This window comes from Botryllus schlosseri, chromosome 3, assembly GCF_051294905.1.
Source record: "Botryllus schlosseri isolate E-star chromosome 3, Bs_hap1, whole genome shotgun sequence".
Classification (NCBI taxonomy): domain Eukaryota; kingdom Metazoa; phylum Chordata; class Ascidiacea; order Stolidobranchia; family Styelidae; genus Botryllus; species Botryllus schlosseri.
This window is the reverse complement of record NC_137238.1, coordinates 31,564,377-31,588,424: the sequence shown is the minus strand read 5'-3', so window position 1 is coordinate 31,588,424 and position 24,048 is coordinate 31,564,377. Positions and strand designations below refer to the sequence as shown.

The 24,048-nt window shown below is 40.0% G+C and overlaps 1 protein-coding gene and 1 long non-coding RNA gene across 2 annotated transcripts in view; one reads left to right on the top strand and one right to left on the bottom strand.

The window, feature by feature from the left end:
* Nucleotides 1–24,048, bottom strand: part of LOC145435012 (uncharacterized) — a 544,696-nt gene that overhangs the window by 105,344 nt on the left and 415,304 nt on the right. The gene's annotated exons all lie outside the window — the stretch shown is intronic.
* Nucleotides 18,852–23,304, top strand: LOC145436373 (uncharacterized). The gene is made up of 2 exons (XR_013914288.1): nucleotides 18,852–22,093; nucleotides 22,252–23,304. It is a non-coding gene; the product is annotated as an uncharacterized LOC145436373 (long non-coding RNA).

Genomic DNA, 24,048 nt, shown 5'->3' with positions numbered 1-24,048 from the left:
TCTGCGACGCGCTATTGAATAGTCCTCAGATACCGTTCACTTTCTTATTCTTCCCCAACAAGAAAACTTTCGTCATATCCTGATCCCTAGGAATCTATATGACGAAGAGACTCGGTCCCCCGCGTTCTTCGGCAAATCATGCGGTTTTACTGCCGGCATAGTTATGAAACCCACTCTACGCGTCATTCGGCTCGTAAGTCTGGGTTATTTGAGTGATACGCACTGCTACTACTGGGGTTTCAACAAACTTGGCCGCTCACCTGTCTAGAAAGCATTCAACTGTTACTATAACGCTGTTGTAAAACAAGCGTAGCGCGCTGCAATTCTCTTGTTTAATCGTGTGTTAATTGGATACCACGCTCTCGTCTAGCGAGTGGCTTGCATGGTTTAACGCTTACCGACAGCGAAAAGCCTTCGCTTCGTTGAGTGCAATATGTAAACTATGGGGTGAAATTCTAGTGTCCGTGTTCGCGTCATTGTCGTATTAGGCTTAACATTGTATCCAAAGCGACATCAGTGTGATCTACTCGAGAATTCCGGCCACTCCCACAGCCGTAACTACCGATTCTTCTAGCCTTTTTCGTAGTCTATGTATAATCCTAAGCAATGAGTTGCAGACTTGGACAGCTAGACTAATTAGAGTTATCTAATTTGTAAAATGTTTCTTTGCTCTAATTCTTGTCTAATTTTTGAGATGTTTCTATTCTCTAATTTTATTTCAAGTCTAATTTCGTGTTTTTCTATAAATGCTACACGAGAACTGTGTAATGCGAAACCAGCCAAGCCTGCTGTACAACGTGTAGTGTGTACAGTACACTGTACGTACAGCAGGGGCGGGCAACTTCTCCAGTCGGCGGGCCGGATATAGGAAAATTAAGTAGGCTACTTGGCGGGCCGGAATGCTGAATCGATACATTATTCGCCCATTTATCCACATATACAAGGAATAAATCGTATTTAATGAATGTATTTTAACGACAGCAATGTCACTTCAAAGCCATTTCTCGCCGATAGTGGCGAAGACAGTATGGATTTAAGAATAGCATTGCTATACAGGCGCCGCCATGTCTTCTTCTATATGATCACTGATCGTGATCAGTCAACACACGGTGCAATCCTTAATTAAGATTTAAAGGCGTTCGATAACCCCGGTACTCATAATTTACCAAGATATCAATTCATTAGGGTTGAGTAGATGACGAGATAGATAGCGTCGTTGTTCAACTGTGTGACCTGATTAATCTCGATAGTGAATTCATGCGATCCGCGTCCTCTACGAAATTTGAAAAGTGGCCCGCGACCCGCTTTGAGTTGGCGACCCCTGGTATAAGCGGTGACTTACTAGGGTTACCATACGTCCTCTTTTAAGGGGATTTGTCCACTTTTTTGACTTTTTTGAAAGTGCCCTCGGAAGACGCCCTAATGTCTCTTTTTGAGATTTTGTCCTCTTTTTTGAGAATTTTGGTTAAATATATGGCAAAATCGACTGAGATACAGTAAATTAGCACTGAAGTAACGCTCCAGTGGGTATTTCGGGATATGAGCCGGAAAGTCGACCTATTTTTTCAGTCAACCAACTGATAATGTGAAAGGAAAAACTGTATTTTGGGCGCTGAACGAGAAAGTTGACCTTTTCTTTTTTTAGTCAACCGAATACGAAGTGGGAAAAATTTACCAATTTTTCAGGATTTTCCTCCGGTTTTGCTAGTCTGAAAATTTTGAAAAATTAGCATCTTTTGAGATTTCCAAAATATGGTAACCCTACGTCTTACAAAAGCCTAGAAGTGCGCCGTGCTACAAGTCCGCGGTTACGGAATGAAAAATAAAAAATATCAGCCTGGTGTAAATGACCATTGCAGTCGACAAACACCATGATTACCACAAACGACATTAGGGATGAGTACATCGTAAATGCCGATTCGACGAACTTACGCGTAAGCTCCACTCTCGCACGCTGCGCATACACGTATATCGTAACACACAGTCACTAAAATTTGACGTAGTAAGCAAGTAGTGGCAATTCTCGGCAGACTGGGGCTGCAGGCCACATTATCATGTAAGACGGAAAACTCTCCGCGGGCCGGACAAAATCCCTTCGCGGGCCGTATGTTGCCCGCCCCTGCTGTACAGTGTACGCGTACAGGCATTTGCTACTCTCATGTTCATCGGAATGCGCTATGATTTGATATGAAGTTAACTTGATTCAATGTAAACTGAGTAGCTATATTTCTCATTTTAGTGTCATTTTTAAAAGCTCCAAAGGATTTAGTTGTTTAGGTCTGATGAGTTGCAGCGTCACAGACATCATCAGGCAACTTGTCGTGTTTAGGGTATAGTGGAATTACATAGTTTCAAGTTTTAGACAGAAGTCTCCGGCGCTTCAAATAGGTAATCCCTAAATTTATTAATTACATCGGTAGCTATGACATCTTGCCATCTATAAGACACAGATTCCAAATCATGTCGGACAACCGAATGAGGCTTATGATATATGCAAGTCTCATGATCATTGATTACTTCCGCTGCTCAGTAGAATTTTAGATGTGAAAGCTCAACTATTCAAATTGGTTTCGAGGCGGGGTTAAACTAAGAAACAAACGGAGGATATCTCGTCCAACGCATTTCAAAGATGCTGGCAAAAGTTCGGAATTTTCCAGAACTGACATCACTACCAATGCGATATTATTTTATTCAGTGATATTTTGACTTGACTCATGCCGTCTCAAATTCCGGGTACAGCAATTGTAACGTACTGTTCCTCGAACACGTCACGATTTATCATGGCAGTGCTTGATTGCTGATTTGATTTACCCCGACCCCTGACTTGGCTGAATCATAGCCATAGAAAGCAATTACATAACCGCCATTTGTGCTGGCTCTGAGCGTGCAAGGCCAAATAGGGGGGACTTTTCATTGCGATAGTGATCCTAATAAGACTATTCCTGAATACTGAGCAATAGCAGCAGCTATGTTTATACGTTTCGATGTATTCTTTTTGGTAATGGTTAGTGTTTATTGTTTACTTACCTATGTTGGGACGGAAATAAACACTACCTTGCTATCTTTCTTATACACCGTCTTTCTCGTTTTCTTAACCTGCTACATAAACTACGTGAGTGCATACACTCAAGGCATCCATTGTATACACAAACTCGGTGAAGCTGTTTGAGTATGTGCTCAAAGACGACCGCTCCTGTCAGGAACTACTAAATTAGTACATGCAACCTTTCATTACTTACTTATATCGGAAGAAGACTATAGTCTCGTGCGGTAGGAGCAGACATATTTACAATTAGGGTTGCATTTTAAACAAAAATCCATTTAAAACAAACATGTTCAAATCATGGCCCTTGTTTAAAACATGTCTTTTTATCCATGACGTCACGAATCTTTAATTGGCATTCCCAATTCAAAAGATAGGGTAAATATGGCTCCTTCGGCGAAAAGGGCTTCCGAACATTGTCATAAACAGAACAAAACTATCTTTAACCAGGACTACATCGATATGCATCATTTTTACGGTTGCCGGTCATCATCATCAGAACACGCATTTCGTACCAATATCTATATCTACTTGCTATAACTGTAGAACTAACGACGACTTCGAGGGTTCCACCCATTCCATATCGTATTCATCGACTTTATTGGGTGCAAATCGTCACTAGGCTCATACTACATGTTTTTCGAAAGTATTTACACAATTATGGCATATTCATACAACGTTTAAAAGTTTTTAAAAAAAGGCATTTCTTTAAAACACTGCAACCCTATTTACAACAAGCTGCGAGTGATACTTGGCAACAAGATCTCTAACTGTGCCCTTCATTTATAGGGGGGTAAATGCTTCACACGTACTCTTTCTGAAAATATAGGGATTATCCTCTGCATATATAGGATCACAGAACAAAATGACGAGATGATACGAGATATGGCAACATTACTTTTTTATATTTTCATAGTTGGCAGAGCGTAATAATTGCATCCCCGGATTTCACATACTTTAGAGACACGTTTTCACAAAATTACTCTCCCCTGAAGGATATAAGCCATATTATTGTTATATTGCTGGAAATTCGATGCGTAGGCTATGCCGTATCAATGCCTTACAGTCACATGCTTTACCTTGAAATAAGCGCGACGCATTTTCCGTTGGGAAGTATTCCGTAGCCCAAATGTTAAAATCTTTATTCCAATTATATACCGAGATCTGTCTTTGTAACGTAGTAGTCACAAGTAACGATACTTTCGAAGATTGCCAGTTACCTGTGGATGCGGAAAATTCAGCATCAGCATCCGTGTTATTTTATATTCATTAGATTTATGATACCAAAAGGAATTGCAATACTTGGAAAAAGAGTCGAAACAATTTGATGACGTCAATCAATCAAACTCCCACTTTGACCGACGAAAACAGTAAAAAAATGGAAAAACGTGTTTCAAAGATGTATGTACCGTTTTACACTGATCTGAACTCAATAGTCCATGGAAAACAACTTATAGGTAAGGCAATTATTTTTTAACATGTCAAAAAAGAAGTCAAAATTAGGTCAAAATTGTAGCGTTAGGTCAAAAAATGTCAAAATTGTAAACAAAGTCAAATTTTTTTACAACCTGCATTTCGTTTGTATCGTAGATTTTGCACGGTCTGTGAACTTATCATTTGACATTTTACAGCTTGTAGCCTACTTTATAGGCCTACCGTTCTAGACGGTCATTGTCTGCTCATTGTGAATCATAAACATTCAAATGAAACAAATAGGCTGACATGGTGATAACGTACCGCAATATCCTAACTGAAGCATGATTGCGTGGGCATTGCTTAGTCCTTATATCAAGAAGCGCATGATGAAAATTTGTGATGTAGACACCATTGTCAGAATGAAGCAACACGGTATGACACCATAGCAGTGTACGCACAACTTCAGTGGTGTCAGCCAACAACTGCTACTGTTGAACGTTCATTCTCCATTCTTGGCAAGCTACTCAGTAAGGACAGACACTTTCTACCCGAGAATGCAGGAATGTATCTTTCGTTGTTGTACTACAACAAACTTTAATTGTTTCTACCATAATACGTGATGTAACTACTGGAATTCTTCATAGGTCCAGATTTCGTTAAAATAAAGTTTTTTCATGTAAAAATATGTCATTTTTTGAGTCAAAAAAGTTTTTTCAGCCCAAACTACTTCGTAAGGACAGACAGTTCCAACCAGAAATGAACTTAAGTAGTACAATTCTAACATTATGTGGGAAACACCTAATTTGTATATACGTTAGGTCACAATTTGGTCAAAATTAAGTTTTTTTTAAGGTAAAAATTGTCAATATTTATATTTGTTAGGTCAAAATCTTCCGTTTGTTAGGTAAAAAATACCCTAGTCATCAGTCATTTAGCGAGAGTCGCAAAGTTTTGACATCGCTAAATTGGTATACCACAATTGTATTTAAGTAGAAATTGTAGGCCTTCCTTCTATATATTTCTACTTTAGTAGCAACAATGAACCTAGGTGGTACTCCGTAAATATCGTGTGGATTTGTTTAGTATAGTCATACTATATTCAAATTTCTCCGCGTTACTGGGTTGTCATGTTTGTTATTCTCGAGAGCCTGTTGACCGGTCATGATTTTGTCTCAGTGACAAAATTCTTTCTTTAGTTCGAATTCATGTCATCGCATTCACTAATCTTCGCTCATTATGATAATTATATTGATAATTATGATGATTATAATCAGCTGGAAAGTTTGAAGTATACGCTGCGACTCTATACTAACTATAGAATAAATTTGGCAATAGGAGTATATCTTTTTAGGAATAATAATGCTGAAGCGATTAGTTGCGTTTATTGCGACCGATGTTAGCAACTCCGCCAAAAAATACAGTTACATGCATAATATGTAATTATGTATACAGCAGGGATATCCCTGGAGTTTTATATATCCCTGGTATACAGCGAAAAGGCAGCGGAACCATCCGCCAATCAAGTCAATCAAACAATCAAACGAGATGAGCGGGCCTTGTAGAGTCGCTACACTACCCCATCCTGCGGCGGAGATCCCCACAAACCGTAGAGATGTGGAGAATGCCTGTTGCGTTGAGATCTTTTTGGCAGACCATCAATACAAACAAAACTTTACCGTGACGGGATAGCGTAGTGGTATAATCCACACCTGCAGCACCAATGGATTGCGGGTCCGAGTCCGACCTAGGTCGACATCAGAATTTCTATACCTTAGTGTTGGAAGTTTATCTAGGCTCGTCCTAGCGTTCTCATCCGTGTAAACGGCGTCTTATAAAAAGCCTAGATATGGGCCGTGCTACAATCGGCCGCTACAAAATAAAAATGAAGACAGCTGGCCTTGTGTAAATCACCATAGCAGTCGACAAACACCATGAATACCACAGACAACAACAACAAGAAATAATAATTATTCAATTTCTTTACGAACTCAATAACGCAGGTCAACAATTTTTTTTCGAATCATGATATGTGAGATTGATATAGGGGTAAATCGGGGGCGCCGAGTCCGAAAATGGCATTACTTTTGCCGAGTTATTGGCACCCTTTTTTAGGTATTGCTTCTACCTATATATGGCACGAAAAGTAGTATATTTTGGGGTATAGGGAAGGCATGAACCTCTGAAAGGTTCAGGTTCGTGTGAACGTGAACCTTTTTCAAAGGTTCTGTGTGAACGCGAACGTGAACCTCATGACGTCACGTGACGTCATATTGCTACTGTCAACCCTACATTTCAGATAAGTGATAGCATATATTAATTTACAGATTGTACACGATGCCTAGCGACGATTCGGGCCACATAATGACACTATGCTGAAGTACATATTGACGTTTTAAACGTCGCCAAATATATCAACTGGGGCAACCAAATAACATACTGATCCCATTAAATCAATATCTTCCGTCACTTTGCCGACAATTTCGACAACGACTTGCAAAGAATATAAGCTTAGGCCTTAACGATCTAAGCCAGACCAGACAATGTAATCAGCGTCTTGAGTATTGCTACGTTGATATTGAGCCGAATGTAAAACGGGTTTTTATACTTGGTACCGATATTACCCCGTTAACAAGTTATACAGAAGTAGCCGACAACCCAATCGCACGAATTTGGTTTTTATGACACAATAAACATATGAAGTCAAGATCGACCCGTATACGCCTGCTAGAATTTTTAAATCAGACAACGCTATCAATTCCATTGATTGGCTGAATAAGCATCATTCGCTGACTACCTACACACCCAGTGTATTGTGTTCTTACTGTTGTGTGATTGCGGGTCAAGCTCACAACAGAAAATTTTGAGATTGTCAAAGTGCATGCTCGTTTAGTGTTGATTTTTTTTACGCTGACAGCGCCTTGCATAGAGTAGCCCGCAGTTGAAATGCAATAAATTTAAACCAAAGATGTTATAATGAGGTGAAAATTGTTACATACGAAGAAAGTTCACTGTGCAGAACCTGAAAAGGTTCGCTTGTGAACGTGAACCTCTAAATTTCTGAGGTTCACACACAGAACGCGAACGTGAACCTCACCTTCACACCTTCCCTAGGTAATATAACTCGCGCTCGAGGAGGGGAATATGGGCTTAGATTAGTTTATATGATCTCCCATGTATTACTAACATGTGCGTTGTAGTGCACTGATGAAGCAATAGTTAGTTTTATCCTGAAAATTATCATTTAGAAACTATTTTTACGACAGATTACGTCAATTAACACCTCTCATTTAAGCCACAGAAAGAGTAAAATGACACTTATCTCAGCACCGATGATTAGTGGGTTCAAATTCAACACGCTTTCTGACGCTTTACAATATCAGATACTGTCCCTCGCTATCATTTTCAGAAATTTCAATTAATGGGTGTTTTAATAAGTATGGTAAAAATTGAGTGTTAGCTAGACAGAGAAAGTGTCGTAATGACCTAGATTTGTTTTGCTGCATATGTTACGAGAACCCGTTGAAGATGAAGCGATTCAATATGTGAGATGTCACCAAGTGCACTTACAAGGAGTGATTTGATATGACGCTGAGAGATCAAGATATACGCCGGGCACCGCAAACGGCCCGCCAGCATTAGGCTGAAACTTCGCGCTTATGGACTCAAGGTGTAGTCTAAATGATGCAATTTGTATTCCCCGTAGTTTTGTGCGAGCCAAAGAACCACCATGATGATTCATAGTTTTACACGGATGAGATGTGAGGTTGAAACAAGAACAAGAAGTCATAGCACTTCCTCAACAATGACGCTGCTTTGCAGCCAATTAACCACTCCCCTGAAATTCCAGTTGCAGCTTTACTTCCGTGCCAAATGTGATTTCGAGTGATGCTACGATATCGGATGTAGTGGAAGATGTATATGGCAAACACCGACTTCTCAACAGTATTACGAATACAGAGTGAAACAACGCCTTTTACGCGAGTTCAGCTAAACAACGAAGGTCCTAGCTTCTGTCGAGACGACAAAAAAAAAACTATGGGGATAACGTGTAGGTGATGTTCACGAACGTTCTTGGATCAAGGATAAGCATGAGCATAAAAGTTCAGTGTCATTGCTTTCCCAAAAACCCGTGAAATATGACTGAAGAGCGAGGTGGACGGTTTCTCCTTTAAATCAAATAAATGGAAGAGAAATATCACGATAGTTAAGATGCTCACATTATAACTAATTACTGCCATCTTCCTATTGCGAATCTGTCCCCATCAAAATAAAATGTATCAATTGGTCTACCAATTGTACCAAGATAAAAAGTAGTATAAAGCTATGAAATTTGTCCTTGAAGAGATTAACTACAATACACATATGCGTCTCATTACTCTTGACTTGTAAATGGACAATTTTCTGCTGAGTCAGCAAAGTGGGAATATCTATACTATAGTATCCCTGTCATACGAGAAGCTTAAATCTGGTATCTTTGATAGATTTTAGATTCGAATACGGATGAAAGATTCCAATTTCATATTAGAACTGCATGGAATTTATACTAAGGTGTAATAATAATAAGATGATCACAAAGCACCCAACTACAAACAGTTGGTCCGAAAATTCGTATCTGTATATGGAAAACTTGGGACAAACATATAAGCATAAAAGTTCACTTCCTGTTCAGTCATCTTGGTATATTTCCCGATGATCTTGTTAATTAGCAAGGGGAGAGGTTCCACCAAGATATCAAAACAACAAAAGAAAGATATTAGGTCAGATGAGATAAACATATTATGGCAGACCATTGCTGGAACCTTTCGCAAAACTGCACTAAGCTGCTCACAGGCGAAAATCGTACAAGAAATAATCGTGCTTTAAAATAAATGAATAATATTATATTTCAACTGAATATTCCAAATTAACAATAGGTGGTTGAAGTAAAACTGATTGAATTAATGCCACGTTATTTGAGTATCTAAGTAAATACTTATATACATGACTGGAGTTTATTTATGCACATGATATCCGTGAAAGTCTATAACTATGATGAATCTATACCCCTAAATATAGTGCTGTTGCTGTATTTTGATTTAAAAGAGTATTCTGTGTGTAAAAAGAACAAGTAAATTGAACTTCTAAACTTTCTAGTACGACTGAGCTGATTTCTTATCTAGCCATTACAGCAAAAATGGGAGATTTCGGTCAAAATGGCCCCATGGGTTATTTCCAAAAGAAGATCCAATTTGAAAAAACCAAGGTCATACTCGGAATCAGCTCCCCTTAGAACCCCCAAAACCACTCTTAGTATGTCTGCCTAAAAAAGCGTGTTGACCAGTGTAATTGATTGATTGATGATGCACAAGTATCTGACTGCCTGCATAAGTGCATATGGCCTTTGTCGTTCTTTCTATCGCGCGATTGCCGGCAACAGCTCACAGCAGAGATTCACTAAATATCCACAAACTGAAAATTGAATATTTCGAGCAAACTTTTCAAACAATGACAATACTTTTTGAAATTGTCAAGGTGCATGCTCGTTTACTGCCTGATTTCTTCTCGTGCTACCGTGCAGAGAGTAGTCCGAAGTTGAAATGCAAAATAGTTCAACCAAACATGTTCTAATGACGTGGACAAAATGTAATTTATGAAAACGGCTCACAATGCAGAACCCACCCAGGCTCGTTTGCGAACGCAAATCTTCAAATTTCCGAGGCTCATTCACGGAACGCGAACGTGAAAATCACGTTCACATCATCCCTAATTCAGATGTGTTATTTTACGCAACAAAATTTCGTGTGAATGTTGTCAAATAATAATATGCTCACGGCAATGTAACAACAATGCATCATCGTCCTAGATCGTGGGTGAGGAAATTTCAAGGTATGGTGCGAACTTGGGTAAGTCGGTGACTCAGTTTTCAAAATCAATCTTATCAGGTGCTGTGTACCCCTTCTGGAACAGCACTATCATTATTTCGGATTTGAAATAATTCGTCTCTTATATTCTACCGCTAGGTGATAACATGAAGTAGTGTAACGGGCTAACGGCCCGGTCTTCGGATTGGTATTGCTTTATTACAGAGCTTCACAAGCTTATTGCAACGTATCGACTCGACACCTCAACATAATACGGTATTAAGCCGGTGGTCACACGACCGGCCAGCGCGACGTCCAGACCAGAAAGAGGGAGAATATTACGATCACAAGAAACTACGTGAACAGTCCATGACCACAGATACTATAATAACAATGTTGGCAGCAGCACCAAGGCTGCTACAGTAGCCAATCTTCTTGTTGTTGTTTGTGCCACTGTAAGCTTAACGCCCATTCGTTTAGAATAGCACGTTCAGATAGTCCTCTCTGTCTTCGATGTAATATTGTCGAAACCGTCGACCATTTTCTCCTGAACTGTGCAAGATATGATTTTCAACGGTCCTTTCTTATTGAGTCCTGCCGTAATCATGGCATCCCATTCAGGACCTCTTAGTCCAGCCCGAGCTATTAACCCCTGCGGCCGAATTCGTGATATCATCTCTTAGAATCCCTTAATTTTTGATCCGTATATAGCCGAAAATGAATAACATTTCAAATAATAATGTTGTTTGTGGTATTGATGGTGTTTGCCGGCTACTATGGTCATGGTCATTTACGCCAGTCCACTTTTTCTCATTTCTATTCCGTGGCTCCTGACTTGTAGCACGGCCCACTTCTATAGGCTTTTAAAAGAGACCGCTCACACAGATGAGAGGGCGAGGAGGGGCTTAGATAAACCTCCAACACTTGGGTAGGAATTTTGGAGTCGAGCTCGGTCGGACTCGAACCCGCAAATTTAAATGCAAATTCATCAAATATCCAAATGTTTCGAAACATGTGCTGTATCTTGCAGCACATTGCATATCGAGTTCTGGAAGCATTGTTCTATACAGCACGTTTGAAACTGAAAGCCATTTGTAGATTAGACATTGCTTTGAAGATACCTTAATATCCTTGTATTCGAGAGCTCCAAAATGAAATTGTCAGTAGTGAATGATTCTGTTTTGTGTTGTGATGAACCCCAACCTTACATGTGTGTTATGTAACATAGGATTATTTGCTAGAAGTGCATGCATGTTAAAGAACTGCGAACGTTATTTACGCTTTCTCACCAAACTAAATACCATGTGAGCATACAGCGTAAGTCTATGTCTATGTCGTCTCAACCGTTCCATACCAATCCATACTTACAATTTTCCATACCATATTTGATACTTTTTCGATATACTCGCAGTTGCCCAAACCTCGCAGATAGTATTTTATGTATGTGTGAAAATTTTCCGGCGTTTATATTTTAAATATTTTGGATGAAATAATCCATTTAAACAGCCATCATGCACCAATTCTATCCCCAATTCCTTGGTGTCATAGTGTCAGCGATGAGGGTTGTCCAATCATCGAATACGGAACGTAAAATATGTACGGCGTTATATGAGAATCACAACAAAAACTCATGACATGTAAATTTAGTGTGGCAAATCTCTGCTAGCGGTAATATGAAGATATCATATACAAAATTAAACAAAACAAAGGTTTTGTTCCATAAAAATATATATGTATATTATATATGCATTAGAGTGGAGTGAAAAATAAAAAAAATTAAATTTCAAAAAAGTGTCTTGATATGTGGTGCCGAATAGCAAATAAATAAATTCTATCATGATTTTGGGTTCGTACACCCTCAAGTGGTCGTGCATTTTCACCGTACGAGCCGAAAATAGCCAATTTTGCCATATCTTGATAACCGCTTATACTAGAAAGCTAGTTTTGGGCTCAAAAGATGCAAAAACGGCATGTTTCTATCTCACTTCCATACAACTTACTCTTAAAAATGAACAGAAAAACGTTACATGAAAAGTACCGATTTGATAGGTAAAATTAAGCACTGAAGCAGTGGGTAGGATGTCAAAAGCGAGTAGTGATTGATCTTATGACTGAGCAACATACGCTATCAATTACAACTACTTTTCAAAATTTGCTCAAGCAAATGACGTCCCCTACCAGTATAAATGTGGTTCGAGCATCGAATAGTGCCTTCTAAAACTGTATACTATAGTTAAAACGGCGTTCATCGGTAGTGCGGCCTCGCGATATCGATAAGTTTAAAACAGTGACTGTCAAGAGGTTTCTTACTAACATGCTGTTGTAGGGTTTGTATCACATGTATCACAAAGATCCTGATTGAAACACAAGAATTGGACTAATCCAACTAAAGCACAGGAAATGACTTTCCGGTTCAGCAAATTGATATGGATATTCACGCAACTACTGCATTCACATAGTCTACGGTTTTAAAATCGGTCTGAATAATTTACAGAGTGGTACTTACGATAAACGAAATAAAAGCTGTAACGCGACTGCGGACGACTATTAATTTGCCTTCATGATATTCAGATTGGAATAATTATCATTTATATTATTTTCGCTCATATGCTAGTTGCAGAACTGTTCTTTGTCTTGAAGTACATGTCATACGGGGTGGGTGAGTCTGAGTCGAAATTTGAGATATGAACATACACCTGTCAGTGTACTATTTTTTAGGTATGCAATCGATTTGACAAATCGAAAATAGGATCTATCTTTGTCATGGTTATCGCAAGTCTACCAACGTATGGAAGTGTGGAAAAAGTTCCATACAAGATCATATACTTGCACATTTCCATATTTCATAGCGAAACATCGTTCCGTATAGCCCAGAGGTCTCAAACTCAATTGTGCTCGCGGGCCAATTTCTTAGTTTTGACGACGCCGCGGGCCGCACCACCAATAATAGGGATATTCAACGCAAAATTTCCAAGTAGACCTTATTTGACGGTAGCTTGAAGACAGGCATTTCACAAACATCATGAAATGTAATTTACTATTGTACTATTCACGCTTGACACGGAAAAAACATATTTTCAAATATTTGAATAAAATTGTTTTTATGCCAGGCATTTTGTTCAAATAAGGATGAGTTATAGACATCATGCGAGAGGATGCATCATGATTCATGACATCGTCAAATTGCCGGGTTATAATATTGCAGCTAGTGGACCTTTGACGTGCCATAGTTTTGTGTAGAATATTTGAAAATCTACTGAAGATTGATCTGATATCGGAGCATTTGAGCGGTGTAGCCTAATCCGGGTTATGATATAGTCGTGATAATAAGTAGGCTATTGTTACTATGTCATTGCCAAAGTCAATTTAAATCACCTTCAGATTTTGCCTTCGATTAACAACTTGAATATAATCATTATTGAGCCTTAGTTACTGTTACTTTAGCGATCGTACCCCTCGTGCTTCCAATAAGATTTCTCGTAGCCCCTGTTCATCTTCAATACAATTTCTGATTGTACCCATACATTAAAATTAGAAAGTCTATACACATAAAATCACGCGTAGCGCGAAGATCATTTTCCAGTTGAATAAATTGGTCAAGAAAATATTTCACAGCATATCAGGCCTATTTCCACAATGCATCTCGTACAACATGAAGTGGTGCTCCGTAACCCGAAGGGGTCTACGACTCTACGGACCATGGTTAAGAACCCCTGGAATAGAAATGTCCAATCGCCGATGAATTCATTGGTGTCACAGCTGTTGAGCGTACTACTACCTTGCTCGCCACCGATAATAACATGGATAAAGAGAACAGACCACACCCAGCATGTAACCAACTATACGTCACGGGGGTCACATAATGCCGATAGTTGACATACTGACCTGATTAGATAGTTATATAATATATATAGCCTACCCTACGCAACGCAAGCTACGATTTTTTGATATATTACTATTCCCCGTGACAGTTTCATAGATTTGGGCATCCGTAGGATTGCCAAGTCACCGTTCCGAGTCGCAAGTCCTTCTCTGATTTTAACGTTTGACTCAACTCAACTCGAGTCATTTTTATTTAATTACACAGTCAATCCGAAATCGTGTAATTTTACAAAAGACCGCACAAAACCGAATCACAATGTTCAGTCATCAACGGGTCATGTTTTATCATCATGAACTAGAAATGTGACGCGAATAGCTGATGTTATACCGCGTGGTCGCTTTTATAAGTGATGTGATAGTGTAGTCTGTTGAGATTTAAGTGTTTTTATGGTAGATTTAGGGTGAACTTTAAGTTCCTATATCTAAAAAAAGATATGTAGCACTGGATATTGTCGAATACTTGAAATTCCAAAATGCTGTCGCGGGCCGCAGAAAATGCTCTCGCGGGTCGCGTGTTTGAGACCTCTGGTATAGCCTACCATATCATACCATACCATACCTTATTATGCTCCGGTAATGGCAGCATATTGCGGACGGAATCTCAATCATTGGAAAGTGACGGTCGCTATATTCCAGACTGGTTTTGTCACCGGATGTTATGTATCGGCGTGTCAACTAGCAAGCATATGTCTGCGGTTTCGGGATTATAGCGAAACACAAGGAAGCAAACTCGTATGGGTTAGTTGTGTGGCTTTTTCGTTATGTGGTTGCTGACTTTTGCAGCTACACAGCGAGTTTCGCCGGTCGCTGTGGGAGGATTACACAGGCTGAAATTTGAAAGATATCTATTTCTGATAGTCGTTCTAGAATATAGATATAGGAAGTAAAGACTTTCCTTCGGTGATACCGCAAAAGTCACGGACCATACCTTATTATTGATATTCAATCTATATAATCGTATACATGTATTTTCAACTTGCTGCGAATATCGCTCGTAAAATAGAGTGACTTATTTTCTAGCTGTATGCATCGATATATTGAGATACAATCAGTACAACAGCTGCCTTACTTATAATCAGTTTATATCACATTTCAGGCATAACCGAGGGACAAAGCATAAAATTTACTCTTATCTCAGCACGTGTATTGCTATCAAGTTGCTATAGTTATATAGTACGAATAAGAACATTTTGGTCTGTGGATATCGCGCTAATCACGGCAATGTTATACGCGTAGAAACAAGTTTGACTGCTTCCTGGGCGACTAACGGTGGATTGTACGAATTGAAGTGTGTATTATAGTCAGACTTGGTGGTGGGTGATTTGTAGGAGTCACTTAGCCGTTCAACAGTCACGACATCAGTCGGACATTCCTGTCTGTCAATTGTCGACTTATCTCAAAACATAAATCCCACGGGGTTGTTTTAGGCTACTTTTGAGTGAATTGTTTCGTCTCTGTGAGTTCTATTACGGAATAATGTGGTGCGGGTTGGGTATGTTCTAGACCTGATTTCAGATAAATCAGATATGCCTGAGGCAATAGAACAGGTGTTGCGGCAGTATGCCTTTCGATAGCAATAGCATCCAATAGCTTGCTGCTATAAATTTCTGTGTTCCGATACTCCTTACAGTCCAGTAAGTCATTATTTAGCGAATGGATGGCGACCATTTTATTCGCGGACGAGGCAAATGTTGGGACGATGTGTAGGGCTGGGCAAAATCGAGTACCTGAGTGATTCGATTCTGAATCACGTAATATGCTTCGAGTCGAGTCGAGTAATCGAGTATCACTCATTATGACGTCACAACAGGATGTACTATGTCGAAGTCCAAATATGAACCTTTTATGCCACCACAAAGAACGTAATGCCTGTTATCCATCACATTAAAGGTACTGTGGTATTTTTTCGACCGTACCGATTTCATTGCACTTCTTAACAATTTATTTGGATGATAATGACTTCGGAAATGTGTTATTTCCAGTAACGTTCGTAGCTTCAAACTGTGCCTGGTATGCTCAAACACGGCCAATCAAGGTTTCACGGCTTCCTCAGTGGAAAATAGTATCAAAACTATAATTCTCGTCAGTAAATTAACTTTCAGTTGCGAGGACCGTATAATTTCAGTACTCGAAAAAATCGTCTTTTACTACTCGACTCGAATCATTAAAATTACTACTCGATTCAGATTCGAGTACTCGAATCATTTTGCCCAGCCCGAACGATGTGTTTATCGTACCAAGCAATCTCTCAACAGCATGTACGCCTTCATCCGACAGGCTTTCATGGAGTGCAGTATTTCCGATCCCACGCGGAATAATAGTTGATCAGGCCTTGCACAGATTCATACTATATACTTGCAGGGCTAGACCGTGTAACAAGCTACGGATGAGTAAAATCCTAATTGCAGTGATTTCCAAACTATGCGCGGCCACAGTTCCGCTAGTCTGTCGCGCATTAATTTTTAGAAAATAACGGTATGAACATTTAAAAGTGAGCACGTTGACAAGCATATGCGACTTAAAAGTACTCTAGCTGCTTCAATGGCTGATGACGAAGCTCACGCGATGATCATGATCATAATCATGATTTCCTGATTGCAAAAGCAATCAACAATATATTTTCATTTGCATCTTCATGGCCATGTGAAGGTCACTGTTCAGTTTAGACTGAAATTATAAATGCTACAGAGACGAGAGGCTGTTAGGAAGTGGGGATAGACTTTCCAAAAAACGTGTTATATGAGCCTGTGGACAGCTACTACCCTATATAGCCGTCGTATACGATATGGGATGGTTGTGAACCTCAAAGTAGTCGGTCCAACAGCTGTAGTACGTAGATATTCTGTCAAAGGAGCTATATTTACCCTATACCTTCAATTGTGCATGTCAGTTCGTTATGAAGTCACAATTGAATATTGGTGACGTCATGGCTTTGAAAAAACAAGTTTTAAACAAGGGCATTGTTTTAAACATGCTTGTTTTAAATTGATTTTTGTTTTAATTGCAAACCTACTTGTAGCACGGCTCGCTTTCATTCCAGGTTTTTGTAGGACACCTCTCACGCGGATAAGATGACGAGGACAAACTAAGATAAATCTCTAACGTTTAGGTAGGGATTCTGGAGGCGAACTCGGTTTGACTCAAACTCGCAACCCATTGGTGATGCAGCTATGGAACCGCCCATTGCACGCTATCTCGCCACTGCGCCTCAGTCGTGTTCTATAAACAAGCCCATCCCTCGCACTAACATTTGACATTTTAAAAAGCAAAAGTTTCTTGTCTTGTACGTGTGCCATGACCGTTTTATTTATTTTTTTCTTCTGCTAATTGTGTGCCACAAGCTGAAAAGGTCCGGGAACCACTGCTTGAATGCCCGCGTAGAGATATATCATACAGCTTCATCGAGAAGTTACGCTCGAGTCGTGTAAAAGAGTAGCTTGGATTTGCAACATCCTGCCTTTAGTTGACACCAATCAATCCTTCAAACTCTATTAGAATCACTTTGATGGCGCGCTATGGCACTAATTGAATCAGGTCTTTTGTAGATTGAGTCAGATTATTTGAAACGAATCAGCAGGAATTGCGAAATATTTAGCTGACTTATGCGAGTCGATAATGCACCCTAAGATGTGAAACGATGGCGCGTGCAAAAAACAGCAGACGAGGTTAAACTAGTCGGCGTTGCTATATTCAAGCAGGCCTAGAATTAGAAAGAACGCCGTAAATTTATACTCAATTACAAGTAGGAGTATCAAATTCCAAGACAGGTAAAAAGCTATTTCAAGTGGAAGTAAAAATGAAAGGTATGAAAAGTACTGAAGTACGTAGTTTCAAAAGGTAACTTTCGGGATCACATATACACAGGCCTGCTCGGAGGTGGGTAATTTTGACATTGCCAGACGTATCTGTGCGATGAACGCAAAATGACTAATGATTCTGCAAATAGGTACTATCTTAGGCAGGGCTGGACAAAATCGAGTACCTGAGTGATTCTATTCTGATACACGTAATATGCTTCGTGCCGAGTAATGGAGTATCACCCATTATGACGTCACAACAGAATACAATACGTCAAAATTTGAATATGTACCCTTTATGTCACCACAAAGAATATAATGCCCGTTTCCCATCTCATAAAGGGCATTGTGGTATTTTTTCGACCATACCGATTTCCTTCCACTTGGTGACAATGTTGTGGGATAGTCATGACTTCGGGAATGTGCTACGTCTTGTGACCTCCGTAGTGAAAATGAATATCGAAACTATAATTCTCGTTGATAAATTAACTTTCAGTGGTGAGAAGCGTATAATTTCAGTACTCGAAAAAATCCTACTTTACTACTCGACTCGAATCAATAAAATTAATACTTCATTCAGATTCGAGTACTCCAATCATTGTGCCCAGCTCTAATCTTAATAAATATATTCAGTTATCGTGATGCAAGGGGAGTTTCACGCGGTTAGGATGAGTGATGGGAAAATCACTGATAAGACTGAGGTTATCTAATTACTTTCTACTTTACATAATCCAAAGTGTAAAAAGTAGTTGGTTTTGCCTACGTAGAATTGGAAGTAGTCTAAACACACACCCACTTGAGCAAGAAGTACAAGTACGCAAATCCTACTCGAGTATTCCGATAAAAGTAGAAGTAGGCTTTTATACTCACCATCTAAGGGAAATACAATACAAGTATGTGTGAACTGCAAGCGCTTTATCACCGGTAATATAGAAGTATAGAAGTATGTAAACTGAAATTAGATTGACTATGTGATTGAATCATGGAGTGTGATTCGACTTTGTACATTCGCAGCTACAATCCAAAAGGATCGAGTTGAACAGAGAATACCCATGCTCTTATATTATTCGTGCCAGTAGCCTACACACCGTTGCGCAAAGGCAGGCCCTGCGAGGGTATGCAAACATGAACATCTGATGTTTATATCATCACAACCTGGCAATCAATAACGTATCCAGTACCCGTCCTATATAGAATTTCGTACCGTGATGTCGATGCAACCATGAAACACATCGCACAGTTTGTGGGTTTTTGCCGAAAAGAATACCGATCATTTCTGCAGCAGGCAAATCTAACGTAGCGAAGTCTCAAATTATATTGATCACAGAATGTTTCAGTTAACAAACCTAATGCGAAGATTTACTACAATAACTTTGCCATAAGCACAGGTACACAAGAGAGAAGCTTGCTAACCCAGTCGATTACTGCTACAGCTATCCGCAACCAATCACGCGGTCGAAGTCCCACAAAAAGCCTATTCCCGGGCTTCGCGTTGCGTGGGCTCTCGCAACGAGAGCCAGTTGCGTCTGCTCGCAGAAACTTCGTGCGCGGTGAAAATACGCTTTTCGTGAAAACATGCCCTTAGGGTGGATGCCTTCAAGCAGAACCATGCATCATTGCCGTAACATAGTCTGAGTAGAAGTTAAATTCGGATCGATGACAGGTAGCAATATTAGGCTATGCATCCTCGTGAGATAGCAGTGGGCGGTTGGCAAACGCGCATCTCACCTGGAACAATAGCGTCGAATCCGTCCTTGCTAACAGTCTAAGCTTAGGATGGGACGCAATACTCAGCTTCCGGATTGAGTATGCGGAAAAGCCTGCTTGTGAATGACTAATGACATCAACGTTTTGGCAAATTTTGGATTCGGAAGGCGTCAGCAACCTGCCTCATTTGATGTTAGAGACGCCTTACTAGCTGTTGGGTTGGCATATTTCCAAGTCAAAACATTATAGCGAAAGCGAGTGATATTATTTTGGAAGTTTTGGTTGTATAACCTGAATAAGTGCCTCACTTCAGTTCAGTTTAATATTTAGGAATTTCATCTAATTAATACGCCACACGATTGCCATACAATCAAAAGATAGGATGGTATCGAAACGACTTGGAATATAGTCTTTGAAATCAGACACAGACACTTACCTGGGCCTAGACCAGTGGTTCTCAAACTGGGGGACATGAAAGCAGGTGAAGGGGGCGCGAAATCGCCTGAGAGAAACGAATCTTCTTGTAGTCCAGGGGCGGGCAACATACGGCCCGCAAAGGGATTTTGACCGACCCGCAGAGAGTTTCTACCCTGTAAGTGGAATTCTATTCAAAAAATATTGACAAAGTTATGCGTCACAGAATGAATCCAAGTTTGCCAACCTGAGAAAGGTGCACATGAAACTACTTGTTCTGTTCGGATCTACATACATATTCGACCATGAACATTAACGAGACAAGGCTGCGTTCCTATATAACTGATATTCACGTGCAGTCTTTACTATACTGGTGTCTACGTACGACATGCAGCCAGAGCTTAAAGAACTTGTTGACAACTTTGGCCGACAGCAGATGTCTGGTTGACTTTAACAGCCACTGTTAGCAAATTCATTTAACACTGTTTATGGTCTCTATGTTTTAAACCTAAGTGTACATTAAATACTATTTTTCCTTGTATAGGTGGATAAGTACGCGACTAATGTATTTATTCTGTAATCCGGCCCGCCAAGTAGCCTACCTAATTTACCCATATCCGGCCCGCCGAACGGAGATGTTGCCCGCCCCTGTTGTAGTCGGAACAAGTTTGATTTGTGCAGACAATTACAAGTTGCAACAACGGCAATAATCCTAATCATATTACGATTTTAAATGTCACAGTTGTATCGTACTATTCATACACCGGTGTCAGATTGTAACTCACACCGGACCCTGCATCAATCGCGACATAGGCCTGCTGGCTTGCCGCGGGTAGCTGGTTTTGAAGGTTTTCCGTTTGTGTATGAACCGGGAACCAGCTTACTCCGTCGCAAATGTCTAGCGTCTACCCCTACCGCATATGATGGCATTGTATTTCGACAAAAGCGATTAGGGGTGATCACCTAAAACGAAGAGGGATTGCGAAACATATAGTAAACGTCCCGTATCGTTGATTTTGCATCGTTCTAAAAACTTAAATCTGTAATCTATAGATTTTAGATGTAGGGTGGATTTCTGAACAGCGGACAATGTCATAGACATTAGACACAGCCTCGGTGCTTCAGGTATAGGATAGACCTCTCCCGGATAACTTTCACGGAGAGTCAAATTTATCACCACATAGTTCTTGTGTCGTTCAAATTTCGAACCGTATACGATTTCGATGCGTTAAAATAATTTGGCTTCATTCGTAATCTGTTGCTATGCCAAGCTCCGTTGCTATTTCGATATCGAATTTATCAATATGACGTCATAACAAGCTATATCTTTTGGCTCTAGTTTATCTATAAATTACTAACCTCTTTAGGCTAGTAATACATAGTTTATCAGTTCCGATTCCAATCGCATTTACCATCTTACAGACGAGAGGCAATCGACTGACGCGACTCGGAATCATTTCAAATTGTGATATTTGAGTGCTCGAATCGTTTTGACCAGCGCAGTTTATGCGCTCAATCTTTGAACATGCTTGACGTTTTAACCTTACTTGAACCGGCATCGAGTGTATTGATTTTTCATGAATAATGCTACAATGGTGTCTTTTTCAGGACCGAATGAATTGAATGATATATCTTGCCTCTGTCGCAGACGCACGTACGGTAGCTATATAATCGATACTGCTTAGAAGTCTGCAAGTACTACACTCAACGAGGAAATGAAAGAACCTATGTTTACAAATACTATACATCAGACATATATCCGACCACACGTTAACATGAAAGGATCAATGGCGAACATGTCTCTTGCAGAGTGCGTTATCGGTGGAATGTGCATCGCCATAGAATTGTGGTCAGGAAGTTTTGAAAAGACTTATCCATCGTCTTTACTATCTGCGTGCCCTGGAATTTGGATCGGGATTTTTCTTCTGGTTGTAGGAACAGTGGGATTAATTCAAACCAGATACCGTCACGAGTTTATGAACCATGTTCGATTGGTAATTTCTATATTATTTGTTTCGTCGGCGGCAGTGTTTTATTCCGCCTTTTTGACGCTTAGCGTGTATCATGGGTACGCCTGGTCGTGCGATCAGTTAGTTATACTTTCTGCGTGTGGTTTTGGTGTGGTATTGAGCTTTATTCATTTGTTCTACAGTTTACGATTATCTTCTGACGAACGCCTTGATTTCACATCGACTGATGTGTATTTAGATGGAAACGGCAAGCCAATTTGAGATCAGAGCTTTGGTCTATACCAGAGGTCTTAAACTCAAATGTGCTCGCGGGTCAATCTCCTACTTTTTGATGACGGCGCGGGCCGCAGCACCAATAAAAGGGGTTCCGAGTAGGCCTTATATGACGGGACGTTACAGACTGACATTCCACACGCATCGTGAAAATGTGATTGTGAATTCACGCGCACGCCTGACACGAAAAAAAAACATTTTAAAATATTTAAATAAAATTGTTGCTGTACTTGGCATAGATGCTGTATATTTAGCTATGGGCACCATGTGAGGGTACAAATGAATCAGGACATCGTAAAAGCTGTCGCGTTATAATTTTGCAGTTAGGGGACATTTGACGTGTCACAATTTCACAAGGATTGATCTGATATCAGAGCATTGGAGCATTACAGCCTAATCCGGGTTTCGGGCATAGGCCTACTCCTGATGACAGGGCTACTGATCATGTCATTACCTAAGTCAAATCAAATCAGCGTTAGATTTACCTTCGAATATTGGAACAGATCTATAACAACTTGGATATAATGAGTACTGTGCCATAGCAATAGAAATGTCCAATCGCCGAAGTATTCATTGATCTTCCACTGCGTGGTAACTTTTGAGAGTGATATAATGGTAAAGTTTGATGAGTATATAGGCTAGTTTCAGGCTTCTGGAGTAGTTTTGGGGCGAATTTCCAGTTTTCAAATTAAAAAAAAAAGAAATTTGGCAGTTAAATATTGTCGAATAGACGAATACTTCGAAATCCAAAATACCGTTGCGGGCCGCACAAAATGGTCTCGAGGGCCGCGTGTTTGAGACCTCTGGTCTATACCGTGCTACCCTGCTTTTTACCAATTACACTGTTTTGTGTTTAGGTTACTGATTTCATGATGGCGTGAGTTGGGTGTAGGATCTGCCTGTTTCTCAGTCAGCCAGTCAGGAGGTTGATCTGCGAAGTTGCTCATCTGGGCAGATCACCTGTCTTTAAGCATTCGAAATCTACATAAAACCATGCAAAAGTACGAGCATTACGTATCCTACGCTTGTTATGATATAAGTAGCGTGTGATTCGGACAGAGATTGTCAAAGTAGTCAATGCTGTCAAGTAAAAGTAGAGGCTTATTACCTTTCTGGGCTTTTCAAGAGGCTGTTGGTACAGTGGGATCGCGGATGAGGAGCTCAGATAAACCTCCGACACATTGAAGATATCCTGAGCATGGGTTCAAAGTTCAAACCAACCACCATTGGTGTTGAAGCGCAGTCGTTTTACACGATGCGCCATTCGTCTCCCTGGAAATGATATATGCAGACATGACCGGTTAACTATGGCGCTAAGTCTGATTGAGTTCGTCGATTAAGTAGTAGTACTTCATTACCGAGGCGATCACCTATGGATTCAGGATCTATTGATTGTAACATCCTCGAAAACATTCGAATTTGAATAAGGATCACAACGTGCTTCATAAATCCAAGACATCTTTAATCGGAGCAACGCATACACGCAGCTACAATAAAAGCACACTAAATTCGTGGTCATTCCGTAGAACCAGTATTCAAAATACCCGCTTAGTATCAACATATCTGATTCGGATTGATTTCGGATCACCAATTGGAATGGTCCGCCCGTATCTAACAGCAAAGGCGGGAAAAGTATCACGTTTATTATCTCAAATTGAAAGGCGAAACAAGATAATAAAGCAAAGAGGTATGTAGTTATCACGTCC